Source organism: Cherax quadricarinatus, chromosome 68 (assembly GCF_038502225.1).
Source record: "Cherax quadricarinatus isolate ZL_2023a chromosome 68, ASM3850222v1, whole genome shotgun sequence".
Lineage (NCBI taxonomy): Eukaryota > Metazoa > Arthropoda > Malacostraca > Decapoda > Parastacidae > Cherax > Cherax quadricarinatus.
Genome location: NC_091359.1, coordinates 9456855 through 9479768, shown reverse-complemented (window position 1 = coordinate 9479768; position 22914 = coordinate 9456855). Strand labels below are relative to the sequence as shown.

At 42.8% G+C, this 22914-nt stretch overlaps 1 protein-coding gene and 5 non-coding genes across 9 annotated transcripts in view; 2 read left to right on the top strand and 4 right to left on the bottom strand.

Moving 5' to 3' along the window:
* The window catches only part of LOC128697766 (pleckstrin homology domain-containing family G member 5), a 1323529-nt gene that overhangs the window by 432079 nt on the left and 868536 nt on the right, over positions 1-22914 (top strand). The window lies entirely within an intron of this gene.
* On the bottom strand, positions 10564-10635 carry TRNAD-GUC (transfer RNA aspartic acid (anticodon GUC)). Its single transcript has one exon. It is a non-coding gene; the product is annotated as a tRNA-Asp (tRNA).
* On the bottom strand, positions 13314-13385 carry TRNAD-GUC (transfer RNA aspartic acid (anticodon GUC)). The gene has a single exon. It is a non-coding gene; the product is annotated as a tRNA-Asp (tRNA).
* On the bottom strand, positions 15829-15900 carry TRNAD-GUC (transfer RNA aspartic acid (anticodon GUC)). Its single transcript has one exon. It is a non-coding gene; the product is annotated as a tRNA-Asp (tRNA).
* Positions 16560-16665, top strand: LOC128697935 (U6 spliceosomal RNA). Its single transcript, XR_008408386.1, has one exon. It is a non-coding gene; the product is annotated as a U6 spliceosomal RNA (small nuclear RNA).
* Positions 17236-17307, bottom strand: TRNAD-GUC (transfer RNA aspartic acid (anticodon GUC)). Its single transcript has one exon. It is a non-coding gene; the product is annotated as a tRNA-Asp (tRNA).

Here is a 22914-nt window from a genome sequence, read left to right as displayed (position 1 = left end):
ATATTTAAAAGTGTTCATTTAACAATCTAAATGTTTGGCAGTTTTCTATTAATTTTCAAGTCTAGTGGGTAATTTCGCTGTACACACATTTTTTGGGGGTAATATCCCCAGAAAAGTTCTCCGACCTCTGTTTTGCATCGTTGAATTTACTGGCTATGAACTGTTATCTTAACTCAGTTGCGTTGTTATCCAGCGACCCCAATACTATCTAAGGTACATTATACCTATCCTAGAGGATGACACCCACAGCAGTTGGCTAACACCCAGGTATATATTTGCTGTTAGGTGAACAGGGCTAACTGGTCTGAGGAGGTTTGCTCCTACTTCTCTCCCAGCCCTAGAATCGAACCCGGAGTCCCTGTGGTTGTGAGGTGAGCTCCCTTACCATTGCAGGTGACCTTTGTAGCCACTATTCACTGACAAACCAGGTACCACGGCTCAGTCCGACTTTGGGAAATAACAAATCACCGAATTTTGACTTTTTTTTTTTTTTTGAGATTTTTTCTTGGATGCCACTGGAGTCGCGAAAATGAAAACAATTCCTTGACATCTTTTCTTCAGTAACATAATGAAGTCTTATCTGAACGTTTTCTTTGTTATTGTCCGAGTGAGGAGCAGGGGTGCGGTGGGGACAATAAGGGAACACTGTATCAACATCCGGGGTCCCAGACTTTTCAACATCTTACCAGAAGATATCAGAAACACTGCTGGAACAAGTGTTGAAACCTTCAAGAGGAAACTAGACAAGTCTCTTCACCAGGTGCCAGATCAACCAGGCTGTGATGGATATGTGGGGCAGCGGGCCTCCAGCAGCAACAGCCTGGTTGACCAGGCGAGCACCAGACGAGCCTGGCCCATGGCCGGGCTCAGAGAGTAGATGTACTCTCGAAATTCTTCAAAGGTATATCAAAGGTATTGTCATCCATCTCCTGTGACGTAACTGAACTCTGATCTGGACGTTACCTGTTACATAACTTTTTCGTCACTATTGGCTTTACAAATAAAAAATACGCTTCTGACTGCTAAACGACGATCTTGGTTAACGCCTTCAAATGAACTTCCTAATCATCATAACGAATTTCATTATTACTATCGCACTTCCACTGATTTCTGTCATCACAAAATGCACTTCTTACTACATGTTTCGAAATGCACTTCTTACTGACTGTTGTCATAACAAAATGCACTTAATATTGACGTCGTGAAACACATTTCTTCCAACGTGTTTGCATGGCGCTGGTCTTCCCTACCATCCTTAACCTTGGCAACAAAAACAACAACAAAAAAAGTCTTTCTTAACCTTGACTAGAAACCAAACCACTTTCGCTGGAGTGGCTCGGTCAACCAGCCAGCCAGCCAGCCAGCCGGCCTGCCGGCTGACCGACCAACCAAACGTGTGGCTGGCTGAAACTTCCAGGACTTCCGGCGACAACTTCCAGCACTTTCCGCCGCCAATATCCATATGGCAACCCCCAGCTCGTTTTTTTTATCCACAGTGAGGCCTGGAATAAAGTGCTGAAAAAGAACAAGGGAATCACATCGACGAAGTATCTTCGTTTAAGTACAGTTACGTTAAAACACAGTCATACTGACTTTTCAGGTTTTTCTGAAAAGTCAGTGTGACCTACCTACCTGGAATATGCCTGGACAGTATTCCGCGGATCAACGCCCCCGCGGCCCGGTCCACGACCAGCCCTCCCGGTGGATCAGGACCTGATCAACTAGAATAAAAGACAGTGCTGGCCGCACTGTCCTTTATTCTGTACGGTTTGCTAACTATGTAACAGCAATGTCTATTTCGTGTGTGAGTTAATGTATATTACTCTGTAAATCTTGTACAGAGAACCAAAATTTATTATTATTAATAATTTCGATTGCTAGCGCACTCTGCTAACACACTGAGGTCTGCGACTGATCCCCGGTACGGGTGGAAACATTAGGACCTGTGTACTTGACGCAACCCCTGTCTCTGTTACCTATCGGTAAAATAGGTACTTGGGTGTTAGTCGACTGGTGTGGGTCGCATCCTGGGAGCGAAAATTACCTAATTTGCCCGAAATGCTTTGCATAAGAAGGGGCTTTCTATGTAGTAGTACGTCGTTGATGTCAGCTAGGCCTGTATACCTTGTACATGTACTTGTAGAAATAAAGATTATTGTTACCATTACTACTACTTATTCTTGTTCTTCTAGTTCATCATTAGTAGCAGTAGTAGTAGTATTTTTGATGGGGACAGTTGTAATTTTAAGTATTCCCAGCCATGTGTTCATAATATGAAGGTTGAGGAATTCGCTGTGTCGCCGGCATGTTGATCTTCATTCCAGGAAGAATAAATTTGTGTCTGTTGGGCGTCCACAGCTGGTTTGTGATCTTCACACTTTAACACAGTATTCTAGTTCCTCCCACGTTAATACAGTATAGTTCCTCCCACACTAGCATACCATTGTTCCTCCCATACTAGCAAGTATAGGTTCTCCCACACTAACACAGTATAATTTCTCCCACATTAACATAATTTCTGGCTAATTGCTTTACTGGTTGACTGATTGGCTTGATTGAGTGATTTGCTCTCTGGCTGATTCTCTGTTGCTGGTTGATCGATATGTTGTCTAGCTGACTTCTCCACCCTTCATCTCACATTTATTTGTATTTAGTGCACTATTTTTGTTTGATTATGAGAGTTATTGGAATGTGGGAGAGGGGCTGGCAGAGAGGGGAGAGGGGGGAAATTGCTTGATTTTATTAAACGCAAATAATTAAGTCAACAGGGCGCAGCTGTCCTACTCAGTGATAATCAGACAGCGGGAACAAAAGCTAGCTATGTTTCCCTATGATACACCATGATACAGGATGGTTTTCTTACATCAGGTAACGTAATCTGTCAGCGTAATCAGATGTCAGGTCGTCCCCTGTGGGTGTAACAGCTACGGCAACTTCAAAGGTTTCTTTCCAGCAGAGATGGAGTTACTGTTACAAGGGAATTACCATCCCTCAGAATGGAGGTGGAGAGGAGGAGGATATTACCATCCCTAAGGAGGGGGGGGTGAGAGGATGAGGCAGTGGGGACGAGAAAGGTTTTGCTGAGGATGGAGGGGGGGGGGTTGTGGTATAGGGAGATTTTTAATTAACAATACTAGGTACATGGATTTTTTTTTTTTTTGCCTAACCTTTGAGCACTTCTAGTAGGTAATAAAGGTACTTAGACACAGAACCGGAGTGGTTTCACAACAGTCGGCTAACACACAGTTACCTATTTTTACTGCAAAGTTGGCAAAAAATGGAGTGTTAAGGAATCCTTTCCCATGTCTTTCCCCGCGCCTGAAAATCGAACCTCAGCCGTGTGATGGAGTCGAATTCCCTCACCATTGAGCTATGTGGCACCTGTCACTGGGAGAATAGGTGTTATCGAGGGAGAGGAGGTTTCTCGGGAAGGAAAGATATCAGGGATGGTGGGAAGAGAGGGAGAAGGTAGTGGAGGACGAGGTAGTGGTACTAGTGTGAGGGTGGAGAGGAGACGACTGTGATTGTTTACGCCTGTGTTTGTGTAGGTCGAGCTGAAACTCTTGGGTCGAGTTTCTTGATCATTAAATGAACAGTGCGAAGCATCCACAGTCCCTGTAGTTTTTGTTCTATTAACACCGAGTTCTCCTATTGGGTTTTTCTGGATCACATATCTGCCACTTGTTCGCTACCCGTATGGTCAAAGACTCATTGCTTCTTTTAGTTTCCATTTGTTAACCCTCATCCCATTCCCTCCTATCTCTGTCACTTTCTTGATGTCTCAAAGAAAGTGTGTGTGTGTGTGTGTTAACAAGATAATATTCTTATGATTGGAGTTTATAGGCTCGTCGACAACTATCGTAATTCATTTTGATCCATTGTGTGTATTGTTGAAGGGATCTGAAAGATACTTAAGTGCGTTTCCTGTGTTTATTGCGTGTGTTCCTGTGTCTGTATAAATACTACCCGAGTCATGTAAAGATCCAGTGCCTACCCAGTAAGCTAAAGTAACATTACCACGGTACCCAGTTTCCTATAATAATCTCAACTTTTAACATTGCTGTCATGCCCAGGTCTTACCTGCTGGTAGTTAAATATACCGTTGTATCTAGGTGATGTAAATAATGGCAGGTAGGGAACAACGGATGAGCACAGCAAGATAGCTGATCTGTCTTGTGATTAGGCTCGATCCTTCACCACTCCTTGGTACTGTAGAACTGCTTATTTTGGCTAGAAGGTACGTGCTACGATGGTACTCTTGGGTTTAGTCGCAGTGTTAAGTGTACTTTGATGTATACACTTGTACGTGGATCAGAATGTTCTCTGGTAGCGCAGATGAACATCTTCATGTACTCGCACGTAAAATTTTACTGTTGGTGAAGACGATAATGATAGCTTCCTCTCTGCTCTCTGCTTCTGCTGTTTTCTGCTCAGAACTCGTCAAGATTACTGTCTTCCGTACTAGAATTCACACGTACTTATCTGGTCGTGCAACAAGAGTGAAAGTCTCAAGTGCTTTGAATAATGCTCCTAGATTTGGGTTGTCTGCCTTCACAATTGTTTTATATGTTGTCATGAGTATGGCGTGTGCTGCTTCCGTAATGATGTTGCTGACAATGATTTTGTGTGTGTGTGTGTGTGTGTGTGTGTGTGTGTGTGTGTGTGTGTGTGTGTGTGTGTGTGTGTAAGCGCGTTTGTGTATTTTTTTCAGTTGTATTACTGTGTTAAGTGTTGTACCCGACAATCTTTACTTTGTGTTATGCAATCGTGCTCTTGTTTGTGTGCGAATGTGTATAAATCCTTTAGTGTACGAATGTTTTCCGTTTGGGCATTGAAGAGGATGACAGAAGAATACAAAAAGCTGAGTGCACGCGCTTGCTTGCGTGCGTGAGGAACTACATTCTCGAATTGTTGAGATATAAGCATCCTTTAAGTAAAACTATTGTTCATGTACACCACGAGCTGCTTTTTTTTTTTTACTGTTATCGACCTTAGAAACATTAGCATATATACTCGGCAAGATCCCCTCCTCTACATTAATAATCAAGATCAAAGGAATATGTAATGGACAGAAGACGGGGTGATGATAAAGTGAAAGTCTCAGCTTCCCTTGCCACGTTACTAGTCCCTTTGTAATTCATGACAACCTTGGAGTCTCCTCTTATTACATGATGCGGGATTCACCTCTCTGTTACTTATGTCTGGGTTGAGCATTAAAATAAGATCTATAGTATGCTTAGTAACTGATATGTTATATAGAAATTGTTATTCAAAAGTAATTGATATATGAATGGTGGTTAATTGATTGACGTTCTTGAGGAAGACAAAATCAGAATGAAGCTGCCCATCTTGTGGTATACTAAATATACATTCTGTCTCTCCAGGAAGGTGGACCAGGTGGGGAGGGATTGGGGGATTAACACTGAAGAACATTTATGTATACATGACAGTCACTCACTGACATCTTATCTGTGTTGAAGACTTTGCTGAAATGATGGCCCATCCAGGAGACGGCGAGACTTGCATACTCTTGTACAAAGCCTTTGTTTCATTCTCTTCTACACATTCCTTCTTTCCCTTGCTTCTTCCACTCCTTCGATCCAGAGTTCTCACTCTTCCTTTCTCCCACCCTTATCCTTCTCTCCTTCATTCCGTAGCTGCTTTTATTTCTCTCTTCCCTCCAGTTAACAGTCCAAGCACTGTTGCTTCTTGTGGTTCCGTGCTGTGGATGAGTGGTTCCTTTTTCCAAGTTTACTCAACCATATGGCGTGCCCTGACTTCCTCCCCCCCTCCCCTGCCCCCTCTCTCTCTCTCTCTCTCTCTCTCTCTCTCTCTCTCTCTCTCTCTCTCTCTCTCTCTCTCTCTCTCTCTCTCTCTCTCTCTCTCTCTCACTGTCACAATTCCATGATGTAGAATCTGCTTCATTCCAGATGCTCTCCCCAAGGACTACCACATCATTCATATCCCCAACAACCACCTAATCCTTTACCCTTCCTCTTCCTATTGATTATCCATTTCTCTTCCATCCTCACTCTTGTCCCTCCATCCACTCCCCTCACTCTCCTTTTGGTATCAGTTTTCTATCTCTGAACCTCATTAAGACTATAAACTGTAAGAATCAAACACTGACTTGTAATTTCGTTACACATAACAGGTGTTATTGTCACGTTTTTGTATATACCGTAAGAGAGGTTAACGGAACGTTTGAAGGTGTTACGGTAACTGCTTTTGACTGTGTAGTGGTTTGCTGCTGCTGTTAGTGTTTTAAGGTAGTGTTAGTCTTTGTTAGTGTTGTCAGTGTTTGAAGATATTGCTAATGTTTGAAATTGTTGTTAGTGTTTGAAGGTGTTAGTGGTTGTAGGTGATAATGTTTGTAGGTGTTGTTAGTGGGTGTAAGTGTTGTTATTCTTTGAAAGTGTTTGTTTGAACGTATCAGAGTAACATTGTTTGTAATGTTTGGGTTTTGAACGTTCAGTTAAGTTAGAAATATACCTTTTACCCATCATTTGAATACTTCTATCAGGTACTGGACATGTTTTTTTTTTCCTGGATACGACCCAGGTAGGAGGTTCACCGAGAGGCGGCGGTGGGAACGTAGGTGCATGGGAGAGGCGGCGGTGGGAACGTAGGTGCATGGGAGAGGCGGCGGTGGGAACGGAGGTGCATGGGAGAGGAAAAAAGGGAAGAAGAGGCGGTAAAGGAGAAAGCAAGTATGAAGGGGTAAGAAGGAAATAAACAAACACAGGCGAAGACAAGTGCAAACAGTGAACATATTAAAAAATAAATGACTAGTATAAAAAGGTACGTACACACACACACACACACACACACACACACACACACACACACACACACACACACACACACACACACACACACACACACACCCCACACACACACACACACACACACACACACACACACACACACACACACACACACACACACACACACACACACACACACACTTTCAAGAAAGTAAAATATGATCATCAAAGGCATTATTTAAAAGAAACAAATTTCAAAATAATGCAAATTATAAATTATATATGCTGTACAGTAATTTTTGCAACGTATACGAGGCTAACATAAAACAGTTAATTCTTAAAAAGGAAAAACAACAAAAGCAACGAATGGTTAGCTTAGCGCTTCTTTTTTGATTATAATAATAATAATAATAATAATAACGAATGGTTAATGGCAGGTGCTGGAGAACCTTGAACAAGACTGTCAACAGTACAGAAACATTCCAACCCAAAAATTCACTAGAAATTCAAACACTTCATAAATAAATATAAGAAAAGTAAGGAGGGAATAAGACATAAATTTGGAGAGAAAAGTTTTGTGGACAGAAGTAAAAGAGAATTTTTTTTTTATTACGTTTGTAAAATTCCAACTACATGTTGGGAAAGACAAAGTTTAAAGAATTAAGTACAATGACAAAACCATTGAATTGGAAGAGAAAATGTATGAGATAATATATACAATGTTGTGGGTTTTTAAATGAGAAGCTAAATTGCAGCTTCAACACTCAGAACCGGTTCAGATGGTCAGTGAAATATCCAAGGAGATTTTTAATATGCTTCTTGAAGAGGTCAATAATACCAAACAATATAATACAATAAGAATTAAAGTATTGTGTAGATGAACTAAGTTATTCGCTCAGGACTTTTTTTGGGAGAGGAGGTGATTTTATTACAATATGGTAAATTGACTGAAAAATTGAAATCATTGAAAAAATAGAGAAAGTGGATAAAATATTCGAATAGCAAAAAACTCCTAACTAGCAAACAGGTTTCCGATTATCAGATTACGGTATATTCAGACTATTAAGCTATTACGAGTCACTGAAATAATGGCAGAGAGATACGGATAAGCAGAGTGCATTTATTTAGATTTCAAGAAAGCTTTCGATAGCCTCATAAGAGACTAACCTGAAAATTGTATAACGAAGGGAATGACAGTGACACCAGTGGGGTGACATTAACAGAATAAGGTTTGCAAGAGCGTAGAACAGGAGACATACTATATGCTCTGAGATTTAAGGTGTAAATAAATCATTTTATTCAGTGAGTAACCAGGACGAAGGGACAAAGGTGACTGTTGAACACCAGAATAACTCAGAAGCGCGAAGACATGTTCCAACAAGGTTAATTAAGGCAGTTGAGGTGTTCTGTAGAGCGATTGCTAGCGCACTCTGCTCACGCATTGAGGTCTGGGGTACGATTCCTGGTACGAGTGAAAACATAGGTACCTTGATGTTAGCCGACTGGTGTGGGGCGTATCCTGGGGATAAAACTGACCTAATTTGCCCGAAATTTTCTGCATAACAAGGGACTAACTATATAGTAGTATGTCATTGATGTCAGCTAGGCCTGTATACCTTGTACATGTAGAAATAAAGATTATTGCTATAGAAAAATGAAATGAATTAGGGAAATACATAAGAGGTGGTTCGAACCCTCTGTGGGCTGAAAGTAAATGCGACGTATCTTGTCATCTAACTAAAAGTTAATGATTGACCCCAAGAGCTATAGCTCAATACTCCCTTCTAAGAGGGCGGGGGTTCCTTGATACTGGCGAGAAGCTATTGATCCGAAGAAATGGATCTACCCTCTTGGATCAAGCCTGATGCCTCCTAGTCCCCAGGCCCTGTATGGCCCAAACGGTTTTAACGTTTCCGCTATGAATATAATAATAATATAGCTCAGTGCCAGCAAATTCGGCTAATGAAATACAGCTAGGGAAAATACATTTAAGTAAGAGTAAGGATGTTGAAAAAAGTTCACTTGGAGATTTATTCACACACTTGAAGGTAAATTGTTATATTACGTCTGTTTTAGTGAGGTTGAGTTAGGTCGCTCCTTTAGTTCAGCTACAAATGAAATGCATATAATAAATTTGCATTACTCCTTGGGTGAGTGGAGAAGAATCCTTCCTCCGTAAGTCATGCGTGTTGTAAGAGGCGACTAAAATTCCGGGAGCAAGGAACTATTAACACTAATGTATAAACTACTAAATGTAAAAAGAAAAAAATTAGTTTTTCTTTTAAGGTTACCCTGCCTAGGTGGGATACGGCTGGTGCATTGAAAAAAAAATTGCTTTACTTAATTTTAGTTTTCCTTTGGGAATGCAGAGGGGGGGGGGGAGTATTCCGAGATGATCGGCGAAGAGTTGAGAGTTAGGGCTTTGAAGTTACACCTCATCTCCTGTAGATGAGTCCAAATTCGCTCTCATTAACGCGCGCTCATACTCGCAGAAACATTCACATGTCTGTTTATCCTCGCCAAATATCCTAAGATGCTGATAGTTGTCTTGTGGAACCTTAACAGGTAATGAGAACCAGTGAAAAGAACCACTCTTGAGCCTCAGATTCTGTTGTCTCTGCTATTGTTCAGCCTTAACAGTGGCATGCGGGGGACGGAGGGGCACCGGGAAAACTGTTTGTTCCGCGACAAAGGCTAGTGTTAGTCTTGTCATTCGTGAATGGATCAACATTGACTGAACTCCGCTCCGGCGAGTCCCCAGCCTGTGTGAACACAAGCACCGCAGAGTTTGCTGTGAATGCAGCGACCGGGGCATGAAAGGGATGTCAAGAGGGGGGAAAGGGAAGAGGTTTGCATGGAGGATAAATACGTAGATGGAGGGAGGGGCGGAGTGGATGGAGGGAAAATGAATGGAAGGAGAGCCTGGAGGAAAGAGGATTGGTGAGGAAATGAGTGGATAGAACTAGGCAGAGAGCGAGTGGAGTGAATTATTATAAAAGGATGGGATGAAGAGTTAATGGATAGGAGGGAGAGAGTGAGTAGAGGGAAGACGAGTAGGAAGGAAAGAATGAAATATATATTAAGACAAAGGAAAAATGAATAATATCTCATTTGTTTTCAGAGAAAAGCATTGTGCTATATTTCTTTTGTCAAGTGTTCTCATTCAGAATAACTTGATGTTTCTTCAGCTGATTTCCGTAGGTCCAACATAATGTCCGTTTTCTTAAGCACTGTATGACCCCTTCGCCCCCCCCCCCCCATATCTCTCTCTCTCTCTCTCTCTCTCTCTCTCTCTCGAAATACCATATTTTTTTTAAAGTGGTGGACCGGTAAGCCAGCAGAAGGCCTGGGTCAGATGACAAAAAGCTCCAGCTGTGGGTCATATAATTAAGAGCTGCGTCAGGAAACACTTGTCCTGTTTCCTGAAAAAACCTTACTTAACCTATCTTTTTTCTCTCTCTCCCCCCTCTCCCCAGTACTTTTCAATGCTTCACATTCTTGAGAATAGAATTTACCAAGTTGAGCACGTTTATCATCTTGTTTGAATTATCACGTTAACATCAAATGTACATAGTGTATATATGTGTTGTGTGTATGTACCGTTGTGAGTTTGCAGGAAAACAAACCATGACGCAGCTGAATTTGCTAAAATACATATTTTTCCCTGGTTCTCGTCAGCGATTTGATCTGTCATCTCTATAAATGCCCAGCTCACACCAGGATGTTTTACCTCACTTACTCTAAAATTGAGCCATTGTGGTAAATTAAGATATTTAAAATAGCCTACACCACCAGCCTCCCCGGCGGGGAATTGAACCCCGGTCTCCCGCGTGACAGGCGGGGATACTAACCACTATACTACCGAGGACTGAGTGTCCAAGTCTTTCGCCAGGACTTGAACCTGAGACTACCTTTTTGAGTCCCATTCTTGCTTTCATTGTAATATAGTATCTTCTCTACATTGTAAATTGTGAGTTCATTACCTTTGTAAATTGTGAGTTCATTACCTCTGTAACTTGCTCAGCTATCAAAACTTTGGAGTCCAGTCCCTGGACCAATTATGTACCTCTGTAATCTTTTGACTACCGCCCACAGGATGGGTATGGGGTGCGTAATAAACATATTAAACTAACTCTACATCGCTGTTCATATTTGTTAATATACCTGTATTATCTGCTTAAGTTTACTAATTGTAAACATCTGCTCTAGATGACTCCGCTTACCTCATTCCTAGTATATCACCCTCTATTATTTCAGTAAAAAGTTGTTACAAAGACCCCAATGGAAATAAGTCAGTCTGACTTTTTTTTTTTTTTGGTTATCCTTGGTAATCTACACATATGTTGCTATGCATGATAATATATGTAACTGTATTTAGGTGTATCCATACCTGAATAAACTTACTGACTCTTCTCATAAAGAAGTTTCCTTACATCTGCTGTCTCTGCTTATATAGCAGTAAGTAGGTACCCGGGGTGTTAGTCGTCTGTTGCAGGTCACCACCTGGGTGAGATCAGTTAAAGGACCCAAATGGAAATAAGACTGACAGTCCCCAATGTTGCACGGATTTTATGGGTTAACTCTCCAGCGTAAAAATCTGAACAAAATCTTATTTTTAGATGAAGTTAGCTAGTGTCATGTTTCTGCTTGTGTGTACTCGCCTGTTTATTTGTGTTTGCAGTGGTTATGACACATCAGCCGGTATTACTGATTTCTGGCCTCAGGCTCATCATAACCTCTTATTAAAACCGTGAAGAGTGTTTACCTCCAACAATTTATTTTTATCTACTGCATTCCTTACCTTAGAGGTAAATGGTATAAAATACCGATACTGTGGAAAGAGAGACACCAATGTAGTATAATGCGATCCTTTATTGACTACGTTTCGCCCCACAGTGGACTTTATCAAGTCGTACCCCTCAAGGAAGGTTCCTTGATGTTGGTGAGGGGCTCTTGATTTAGGGAATTGGACCTGTGCTCCAGTTCCCCGAATTAAGCCTGAATGCCTTCCACATCCCCCACCCCAGGCGCTGTATAATCCTCCGGGTTTAGCGCTTCCCCTTGATTATAATAATAATAATATCAAGTCGTAAACAGATCTGTCTGAGCAGAGAGTACATGAGTATATATTGGGAGCATAGTAACGTGAATGATCAGGTGAAAAATATTGCAGTTGATTGCAGAGAAGAGGCTGTATTTGAGGACCTATCCGGCATGGTCCAGTAAGTAAGTTTATTCAGGTATACACAAATACAGTTACATAGAATTATCATACATAGCAGCATATGTGTAGAGAACCTGGGATAACCCAAAAAAGTCAGACAGAGTGACTTATTTCCATTGGGGTCCTTTAAGTAGGTTTGTTAATGCGTAGGATAACGATGAAGAAGTTTCCTGGCAAGGGGTATTTTACACCATTTTGAACATGATGTTTATGGTTAGATATTCTTCTTGCCTGTTGTCTATTGTCCCTTGCCGGTTGATTTCCGTCTGTGATTTTCTCTCTCTCTCTCTCTCTCTTTTTTACACAGGGTTTGACAAGGTTAAGGATCCCTAACTTTATTGGCAAGCTAAGAGCTGTTACCTACATCAGCTCATTTGAAAGCATTTTTATTGTTATGAGACATACAAGTAGGGAACAGGATAAGTTGGAGCCATCTGTGGGCCAGCATTTTCATTTGATCAACTGACTTTATCTCGTTGACATCATTATGCTGTACAAATGTGTTCCATACTCGAGTCATCCTGGTATGTATGATCTCTCTCTCTCTCTCTCCTTCCCTCCCTACCTCCCTTTTTTACACAAGAATTTTACAAGATAAGATTACCTGCATCACCTCATTTCAAAGCCTTTTTATTGTTAAATTACATACAAATGGGGAACAGGATGAAGTTGGAGCCATCTGTGGGCCAACAATTTCATTTGAGCAACTAACTTTATTTCGTTGATGCCATTATGCTGTGCGAATATGTTCCAGACTCTAATCATCCTGGGATAAAATGATCTCAGATAAAGTGATGTTCTTGAGAAGAGTACAGCCTCTTCCTCTCCCACCCTCCCTCCTTCCCTCTCTCCCTCCTTCCCTCTCTCCCTCCTTCCCTCTCTCTCTCCCTCCTCATACATTATTCTTATTCTCACTTTTAAGGATTGAATATCAGTAGCCACTTAATTGACCTTTTTTTAGATCTTCGTCTTTGTTCTCTTGTTTTTATCTTGGCTAGTTTTACATCATCGGCAAAATCTAGTGTACTTACTCACCGATTTGTGCGTGCGTGCCCGCCTGCGTGGGTGCATGCGTGCGTGGCGCACGCACACCTATGGGACTGTGCGTTCTCGTGATTGCATGAACACAAACCACTGCGCCACTGAACTTGCCAAAACAAACATTTTCATCTGAGCCGCGAGAGTGACTCATCTAGCGTTTAAATAAATAACTTCGCTCACACCCCAACTGAAAATGAACTATTTAGATATCCAGCTATAGTGCAAAGCAACTGATACCACCACATTAATTAACGTTTGAGCGTAGGGTTCAATATATGTGCCTCCCCGGCGGGGAATTGAACCCCGGTCTCCCGCGTGACAGGCGGGGATACTAACCACTATACTACCGAGGATTGTTTTTACATATTCTGTCTAGACTTGTACTTGAATCTATCTTTCCAGCTCTTCACATTATAATGTATAAATTGACTATTGTAGCTGTGTGCACCTGTAATGAACTAGAGTTAGAGATCTTGGGTCATAAAGTCACATTGACTGGTGTATTATATACATTATGTATAACCATAACATTTAGGCTCCCTCAGAACCATTTTCAGTTTTGTATTGCTGCTTGCAAAACCATTTGCAGGTATCTGTGAAAGGAAGATTATATTTTAAATATTTCCCCGGACATCACTAGCTGTGTATGTGGAGGACAGTTGATCAATCCTAGCCATTATAATTACTGAAGACTGGCTTTACCGACTCCTGGCCTCTAGGGCCTTGTTAAACATGTATCATGGTTTATTAGTAGCAGGAATACCGGCAGTATGTTAGGAAAATGGCCACGTGTGCAGTTAACAAGACATTTATTGCGGCTAAATTTCTCACTAGGTGCCACAATAAATGTTTTATTAGTTACATTTGTCTCTATTTATCTAACATAGCTGTTCTTGAAACAGTATGTTAATTGAGCTTCAGTCACCGGTTCATTTTATTCCATTTATTAACCTATGAGACCGAAGGAGTATTTCCACAGGTTGTCTTTTTGACTCGTCAAAATGTTTAGCTGTCATTGTGACCCCTTGTTTCTCTTAGCATCTCGAAAAGCCTATCATTATTCAGTTTTTTTCCATTGAGTATCTTGTATTCTTTAAGGATATTAATGTTTCTTTATCTTTACCTGGAGTTTACCTGGAGAGAGTTCCGGGGGTCAACGCCCCCGCGGCCCGGTCTGTGACCAGGCCTCCTGGTGGATCAGAGCCTGATCAACCAGGCTGTTGCTGCTGGCTGCACGCAAACCAACGTACGAGCCACAGCCCGGCTGATCAGGAACCGACTTTAGGTGCTTGTCCAGTGCCAGCTTGAAGACTGCCAGGGGTCTGTTGGTAATCCCCCTTATGTATGCTGGGAGGCAGTTGAACAGTCTCGGGCCCCTGACACTTATTGTATGGTCTCTTAACGTGCTAGTGACACCTCTGCTTTTCATTGGGGGGATGTTGCATCGTCTGCCAAGTCTTTTGCTTTCGTAGTGAGTGATTTTCGTGTGCAAGTTCGGTACTAGTCCCTCTAGGATTTTCCAGGTGTATATAATCATGTATCTCTCCCGCCTGCGTTCCAGGGAATACAGGTTTAGGAACCTCAAGCATCCCTATCGTAGACGTTTCGCCATCCAGCCAGCCACTGGATGGCGAAACGTCCACAACAAAGACAACCAGACGCCGCACATGTGTCTTAATTTCATCAGTAGTTGTAGTAGTAGAGGTAGTAGTAGTGGTAGTGGTAGAAGTGGGAAATAAGGAGGACGTCCCACTTCTACCACTACCACTACCTCTACTACTACTACAACTACTTATGAAATTAAGACATGTGCGGCGTCTGGTTGTCTTTGTTGTGGACGTTTCGCCATCCAGTGGCTGGCTGGATGGCGAAACGTCTACGATAGGGATGCCCGGGTGTTGCGCATGTGTCTTAATTTCATCTTGTCGGTATTATATACCATTCTTCTACTACTACTACTACTACTACTACTACTACTACTACTACTACTACTACTACTACTACTACTACTACTACTACTACCACTACTACTACTACCACTACTACTACTACTACTACCATCACCTCTTCCTGCCTATATATAGCCGTCCTACTCCACCTCTGGTTAGTGTGACTTTGTCAATGGTCCAAGTCGGACCGAAACGTCATCGTAAGCTTCTCTCTTTTATGTACGGGTTGTGTATAATGCCCCTTAGCTCCGGGACTAGTCTTGTCTCAAACCTTTGCACTTTCTCTAGTTTCCTTACATGCTTGGCTAGGTGTGGCTTCCAAACTGGTGCTGCATACTCCAATATAGGACTAGCGTACACGGTGTACAGGGTCCTGGGTGTGTGCGTACACACACACACACACACACACACACACACACACACACACACACACACACACACACACACACACACCTACACACACACACACACCTACACACACACCTACACACACCTACACACACCTACACACACACCTACACACACACCTACACACACACCTACACACACACCTACACACACCTACGCACACCTACACACGCACACCTACACACGCACACCTACACACACCTACCTACCTACATTTACTTCTGATGCTGTTGGCGGGAACACAAATCACAACAGCACTAAAATACAGTTTTTTCTTAGCGGTATCTATTGACGTGATCTAGCGTCTGTATGACCTCCCAGCTAATGCCAGGAAGCCTCACTCGTCCTCTAACCGAAAATTAACCTTCTAGGTACTCAGCTATTACCTGGAACAACTGATACCACACAAATGTTGGGTTCATGGGTTCAATATATGTACCTCCCCGGCGGGGAATTGAACCCCGGTCTCCCGCGTGACAGGCGGGGATACTAACCACTATACTACCGAGGATTGATTTTAAATATTACGTCAAAACTTGTACTTTAATCTGTCCAGGTTTTCAAAATGTGCGTAAATTGACTATTGTACATGTGTGTAACTATAATAATGTATTTAAATTTAATGGTTTTGGTCTTCACCTCTTTAGTCTGCATCGTAACAAAATTAACTGACGTGTTTTGCATAAATAAATACCCAAGTAAGATAAATATGTCACATTGACTTTTTTTAGGGTAATCCCTGGTGGTTAAAGCTCTCGCTTCACACACGGAGGGCCCGGGTTCGATTCCCGGCGGGTGGAAACATTTCGACACGTGTCCTTACACCTGTTGTCCTGTTCACCTAGCAGCAAATAGGTACCTGACTGTTAGTCGACTGGTGTGGGTCGCATCCTGGGGGACAAGATTTGAGGACCCCAATGGAAATAAGTCAGACAGTCCTCGATGACGCACTGACTTTCTTGGGTTATCCTGGGTGGCTAACCCTCCGGGGTTAAAAATCCGAACGAAATCTTATAACTACAACTTGTGTGATCCCTCAGAGCAGTGGATAAATTTATATCACTGCTTGCAAAACTATTTTTAGATTTTCGTAGATGAAAATTTTGTATTTGTGTGTATAAGATTTTCTTTGGATTATTTATTCTGTGGTCACGTGACTCCTCAACTCCGATTTGCTTCGGCATTACGTGTTACTAAAATTGGAACGATACAGAGGAGATTAGCATGGCCCCTCCGCAAGGATGACGAGATAAGATAAGATTTCGTTCGGATTTTTAACCCCGGAGGGTTAGCCACCCAGGATAACCCAAGAAAGTCAGTGCGTCATCGAGGACTGTCTAACTTATTTCCATTGGGGTCCTTAATCTTGTCCCCCAGGATGCGACCCACACCAGTCGACTAACACCCAGGTACCTATTTGCTGCTAGGTGAACAGGACAACAGGTGTAAGGAAACGTGTCGAATGTTTGCACCCGCCGGGAATCGAACCCGGGCCCTCCGTGTGTGAAGCGGGAGCTTTAGCCACCAGGCCACCGGGCCACGAGCAGAATCGTGAAGCGTTCCACATTTTTAAACCAGATTAACCAGGCTGTGATGGATATGTAGGGCAGTGGGCCACAACAGTAACAGCCTGGTTGACCAGGAAAGCACCAGACGAGCCTGGCCTAAGGCCGGCCTCTGGAAGTAGAAAAATTCTAGGAACTCATTAAAAGTATATCAAAGGTAAAGGTAAACCAGGAGACCTCACTAAATGAAGTTAACACTTTGGCTATAGTATATACAACCATTATTCAGAACAAATGAAGCCGCCACATTCACTAGGTTGTAGGATTCAATATATGTGTGCCTCCCCGGCGGGGAATTGAACCCCGGTCTCCCGCGTGACAGGCGGGGATACTAACCACTATACTACCGAGGACTGGGTCTTATGATAATTACTCAAGAACTAAGTCTACCTCATAAGTCAAAGTTGCATCACCATCTGCAAGTTTTTGACGTTTTATAATGCAATTATTAAAATACTGAGACCTAGATCGTTGTACGAAATTGCTAGCTGTGTTTATGTGCTTACCTAAAACTAGGCAAGCATATAAACACAGGTCGATTTAGAGTTCGTGGAACTAAATAGCTTTGGCTTTTATGGGATATCCTAGTTAATTTACACACATGTTAAACTATGTATGGTAATTGTGCTTAAGTGTAGCTGTACCTAAATAAACTTAACTACTAATTGCCGGCCTTACGGATTATTTCCGGCAGCCAAGGCCCTGTCATACCTACTCATGAAACTTCGCATGGAGTTGGCCTTCACATCACTTTTAGTTCATTCTCCTTCCTCGCTACGAGTGAAAAAAAAATTCTAACACGCCTGCGACTTGATAGCGTACTCAGTTTATACACTGAGGGGTCTAGGATCGATCCCCGGCGCTGGTAAAAAGTTGGGCATGTTCCTTGTTCACCTAGAAGTAATTAGGTACCTGGGTGTTAGCCTGCTGTTGTGGATCGCATCCTGGGGGACAATATTAACTTAGGTTGCCCAAAATGCTCTGCATAACTAGGGGCTTTCTGTAAAGTATGCCAATGATGTCAGTTAAGTGTGTATCTGTTGTATCATGAGGACTGTATCTACAGAGATCGATATAAGGAATAAAAAAAAAAGGCACAGTACCGTGATTGGAACGATATACAAATAACCCGCACATAGAAGAGAGGAGCTTACGACGACGTTTCGGTCCGACTTGACTGACTCCTCCTCCTCACTTCCCCACTACTACTACCTTCCATCTCCGCTACTACTTCTACCACTACTACTACTACTTCTACCACTACTACTACTACTTCTACCACTACTACCACTACTTCTACCACTACTACTTCTACCACTACTACTTCTACCACTACTACTTCTACCACTACTACTTCTACCACTACTACTTCTACCACTACTACTTCCACTACCACTTCCCGCCTATATATACCCGTCCTGCTCTACTTCTCGTTAGTGTGACTTTGTAAATGGTCCAAGTCGGACCGAAACGTCGTCGTAAGCTCCTTTCTTCTATGTGTGGGTTATTTGTGTATGGATATAAGGAGTTATGAACAAGGATAAAACCGTGTAAAATTCTTGGTAAAACAGCTGTGTCTGAATACACAAATAACCCACACTCAGCCATGAAAGGGACTGCAGCATAAGATATGATATACGAGAATAGAAGAAAACAGCAGAAACGAGTACTGGAGGATGAGTACTGGATTAAAAATCAAGTAGATGAATCACATTAAGGTAAAGAGGCGTTTTTTTGACAGTAACTTTAAAGTTGTTGCCAGAGCTGGAACCTCTGGAATCTTCAGGTAGAAATATCCAATATTTTGGGGCCATTTATACGAATCGAGTTTTTACTCAGGTTGAGTCGTGCAGAGGGATATCGAAGAGGTATTTTTATCTTGTATTATGCGGGTTGTGTTGCAGCTATCTTGGAAGAGTTTTGGAGAAGGGTTTTTATTAATATTGATTGTTGTTCTTATATAGTATGCACAGTAGTAAAATTGAACGTTTTGTATGCTGATTAAGTTTAAACTTTCGGAGAACGGGAGCGTTTGTTATCTAATGTTTCCTTGAGTAATTACTCGTACAGCTGATTTTTGCTGGGCTTCTATTGAGTTTAGGTAATTTGCTGTAGTAGATCCCCAGTCACAGATGCCATAGGTGAGCTGAGGATGTAATCGAAGACTGTTTTATTTCCATTGGGATCCTTTAATCCTCATTCCCAGGATGTGACCCACACCAGTCGAGTAACACCCAGGTACCTACTTATTGTCAGACGAACACGGGCAGCAGGTGTAAGGAAACATGCCCAACGTTTCCACTCGTGTCGGGAGTCGAACACCAGGCTCACGGTTGATGCGGCTACCAACTGAGCCACGAGACTATGGAAATTAGACACATTTGCAGCATCTGGGTATCTTTATTGTAGACATTAAGCCAACCAGTGGCTTAATACAGATTATCGGACATAATTGGAAGACAATAGAACTATATACAGAAGATGAAGTAATCAGTCCCTCAGCCTTGGAGTTGAAGAGCAACGTAGTCCTGAAAAATCTATTGTAGACGTTTCGCCAACCGCTGGTTGGCGAAACGCCTACAATAAAGATACCCAGATTTTGCAAATGTGTCTAATTATCATCTTGATGGTATTGTATACCATTCATGTACATATATACTGCTGGAGTTACGTGATTGATGTGCACTCCCGTTGATGTTCACGGTATTATGCTCACTCTAAGATACTGTCGGCAGTGTGTTTTCTCCCAAGCTACATTCTCTCTGATCTTTCACTACCTCACTCGTATTACCTTATACTTACTGGCAGTAAGACCCTAGTGCAACTTGGCTGTCCATTTATGTTAGGTCATCGTAGAACCTCCTCGTGTACCCTTCAGCTGTTATTCTCTTTATTTAGCATCGGCGAAGTTTCGTAATACGTGTGTGTGCTGGGGGGCTTCTGTGTGTAGGTTTGTGTACCTAGCGATTTGTGTTTACGGGATCGAGTGTTGCTTCGGGCTCTTCCTCTTAATTAAGCTTTGTGTTGGCCATAGGCGCTCACCTGTGTCTGTGTGCTCACCTATTTGTGATTGCAGGAGTCGCGTCTTTCCTCCTGGCTCAGCCTCTCCGCTGGCAGTTACTGGATTAGAAACCTGAGTAGATCTATAGCCCACTATAATAGCATGAATGTAGATACTGTATGTACGTTTATGGAACAACTTGCAATGTGAAGAGACTGACTGATGTAGTATCCAGGCTTAGGCTTAGTTACAAGTGTTTCTGGCAGCTTGGCAGACACACACATGATAAAATCAAGTGCAAAATATGTGTGGCCAGCCCAGTGGTCACTATCTTGAACACTATGTGATTAATTGTCCACATAATGAGGAATATAGAGATAGTATAATAATGTATGTGTCAAAATATTAACGAAAATAAGATACCAGGTAGTATATTCAGCAAATTTGCTTTCAACAGATAAGTCAACTGCAGATATAAATCAAGATGTATTCCTGTAAACCCATTTTGGGCGTAATTCCTAGGCCTTTTGTTTGTCCATATCCTCTTGCACTACCGCCCACAGGATAGATATGGGGCGCACAATACACTAGCCGCTTCCGCAGCAAAATCAATCTCCTGACTGCGTGAGCCCTATTATATGTATTATTAAAGCTATTCATGGATCCTGCCTCTACCACTTCGCTGTCTTTCCACTTCCTGGCCACTCTAAGGCCACCCCCGTGACACATTTGTGTTTATAAGCTTCTAGCTGTTCACTCTTGTACCTACGACCCGCCTTTCAGACTCGCCTTGTCCACTCTGTCAGTTCCTCTCAGTATTTTGTACGTAGTATCTTGTCACCCCTGGTCTTTCTTTAGCGAGAACCTGTATGTATGTGCAAATATCTGTTTACGAAAACATGTCTCTCTATAAGAACACAAACAGTATTCAATATTAAAATACACCTCCCCGGCGGGGAATTGAACCCCGGTCTCCCGCGTGACAGGCGGGGATACTAACCACTATACTACCGAGGATTCGTTATCTTGCCTTTCCGTTAGGACTTTAACCTTCAAGAGTCAATATGATAAAGCCCATTGGAGGGCCGCTCGAACTGGTGTTCATTGCCAGTAAATACATAGACACACAAGCCGACCCTTAATTTCTCAACGAAGAAAGAAAACTGGCAACTTTTTCAGATTAGTAATCCCAGAAGGCTCGGTTGGCAAAGCACTCGCCTCAAACATTTGAGTATCCGAGGTTCAGTACCCAACATGGGTGGAAACGCTGGGCATGTTTCCTTACGCATGCTGTCCCTATTCACCTAGTGGTTAGTAGGTGCCTGAGTGTTAGTCAGCTGGTGTGGGTCACATCCTGGGGGCACAAGATTATTAAAGGATCACAGTGGAAATAAGACAGTCCTCGATGACGCACTGACTATTTTGAGTTATCCTTCGGGTTAAAAATCCGAATAAGAAACTCGGTGGCTTTCCTTAGGGTCCATTTCAGGTCCTACCTGGGTCGTAACCCAGGAAGGACTTAAAAAGGACCCAATAGTAGATTAGCTTCTAGGTATCTGTTTACTACTACAGAGCAAGGACAGTAGGTGTTAGGAAACTTGCCCATACATCTAATTGTTTAGAATTCGACCCACGAACTTCACACAATCACCACATCTACAGTAGCCTCACCCACATTCTTTCTATAACCACCACCCCCACATTCTCCCCGTAACCCCCACACCCACATTCTCCCCACAACCACAACATCTACATTCTCCACATAACACCCACATTCTCCTCAAAAGCACAGCACCCACATTCTCCCCACACCAACAACACCCACATTCTCCCCACACCTACAACACCCACATTCTCCCCACACCCATAACACCCACATTCTCCCCGCACCCACAACACCCACATTCTCCCCACACCCACAACACCCACATTCTCCCCACATCCACAACACCCACATTCTCCCCACACCCACAAGACCCACATTCTCCCCACAACACCCACATTCTCCCCACACCCATAACACCCACATTCTCCCCACACCCACAACACCCACATTCTCCCCACACCCACATTCTCCCTACAACCACAACACCCACATTCTCCCCACACCCACAACACTCACATTCTCCCCACACCCACAACACTCACATTCTCCCCACACCCACAACACTCACATTCTCCCCACACCCACAACACTCACATTCTCCCCACACCCACAACACCCACATTCTCCCCACAACCACAACACCCACATTCTCCCCACAACCACAACACCCACATTCTCCCCACAACCACAACACCCACATTCTCCCCACAACCACAACACCCACATTCTCCCCACAACCACAACACCCACATTCTCCCCACAACCACAACACCCACATTCTCCCCACAACCACAACACCCACATTCTCCCCACAACCACAACACCCACATTCTCCCCACACCCACAACACTCACATTCTCCCCACACCCACAACACCCACATTCTCCCCACAACACTCACATTCTCCCCACAACCACAACACTCACATTCTCCCCACAACCACAACACCTACATTCTCCCCACAGCCACAACACCCACATTCTCCCCACAACACTCACATTCTCCCCACAACCACAACACCCACATTCTCCCCACAGCCACAACACCCACATTCTCCCCACAACACTCACATTCTCCCCACAACACTCACATTCTCCCCACAACCACAACACCCACATTCTCCCCACAACACTCACATTCTCCCCACAACCACAACACTCACATTCTCCCCACAACCACAACACTCACATTCTCCCCACAACCACAACACTCACATTCTCCCCACACCCACATTCTCCCCACAACCACAACACCCACATTCTCCCCACAACCACAACACCCACATTCTCCCCACAACACATTATTAAAATTAAATTTATTATTAATTTTTCACTTAGAATTTATATGTAATTT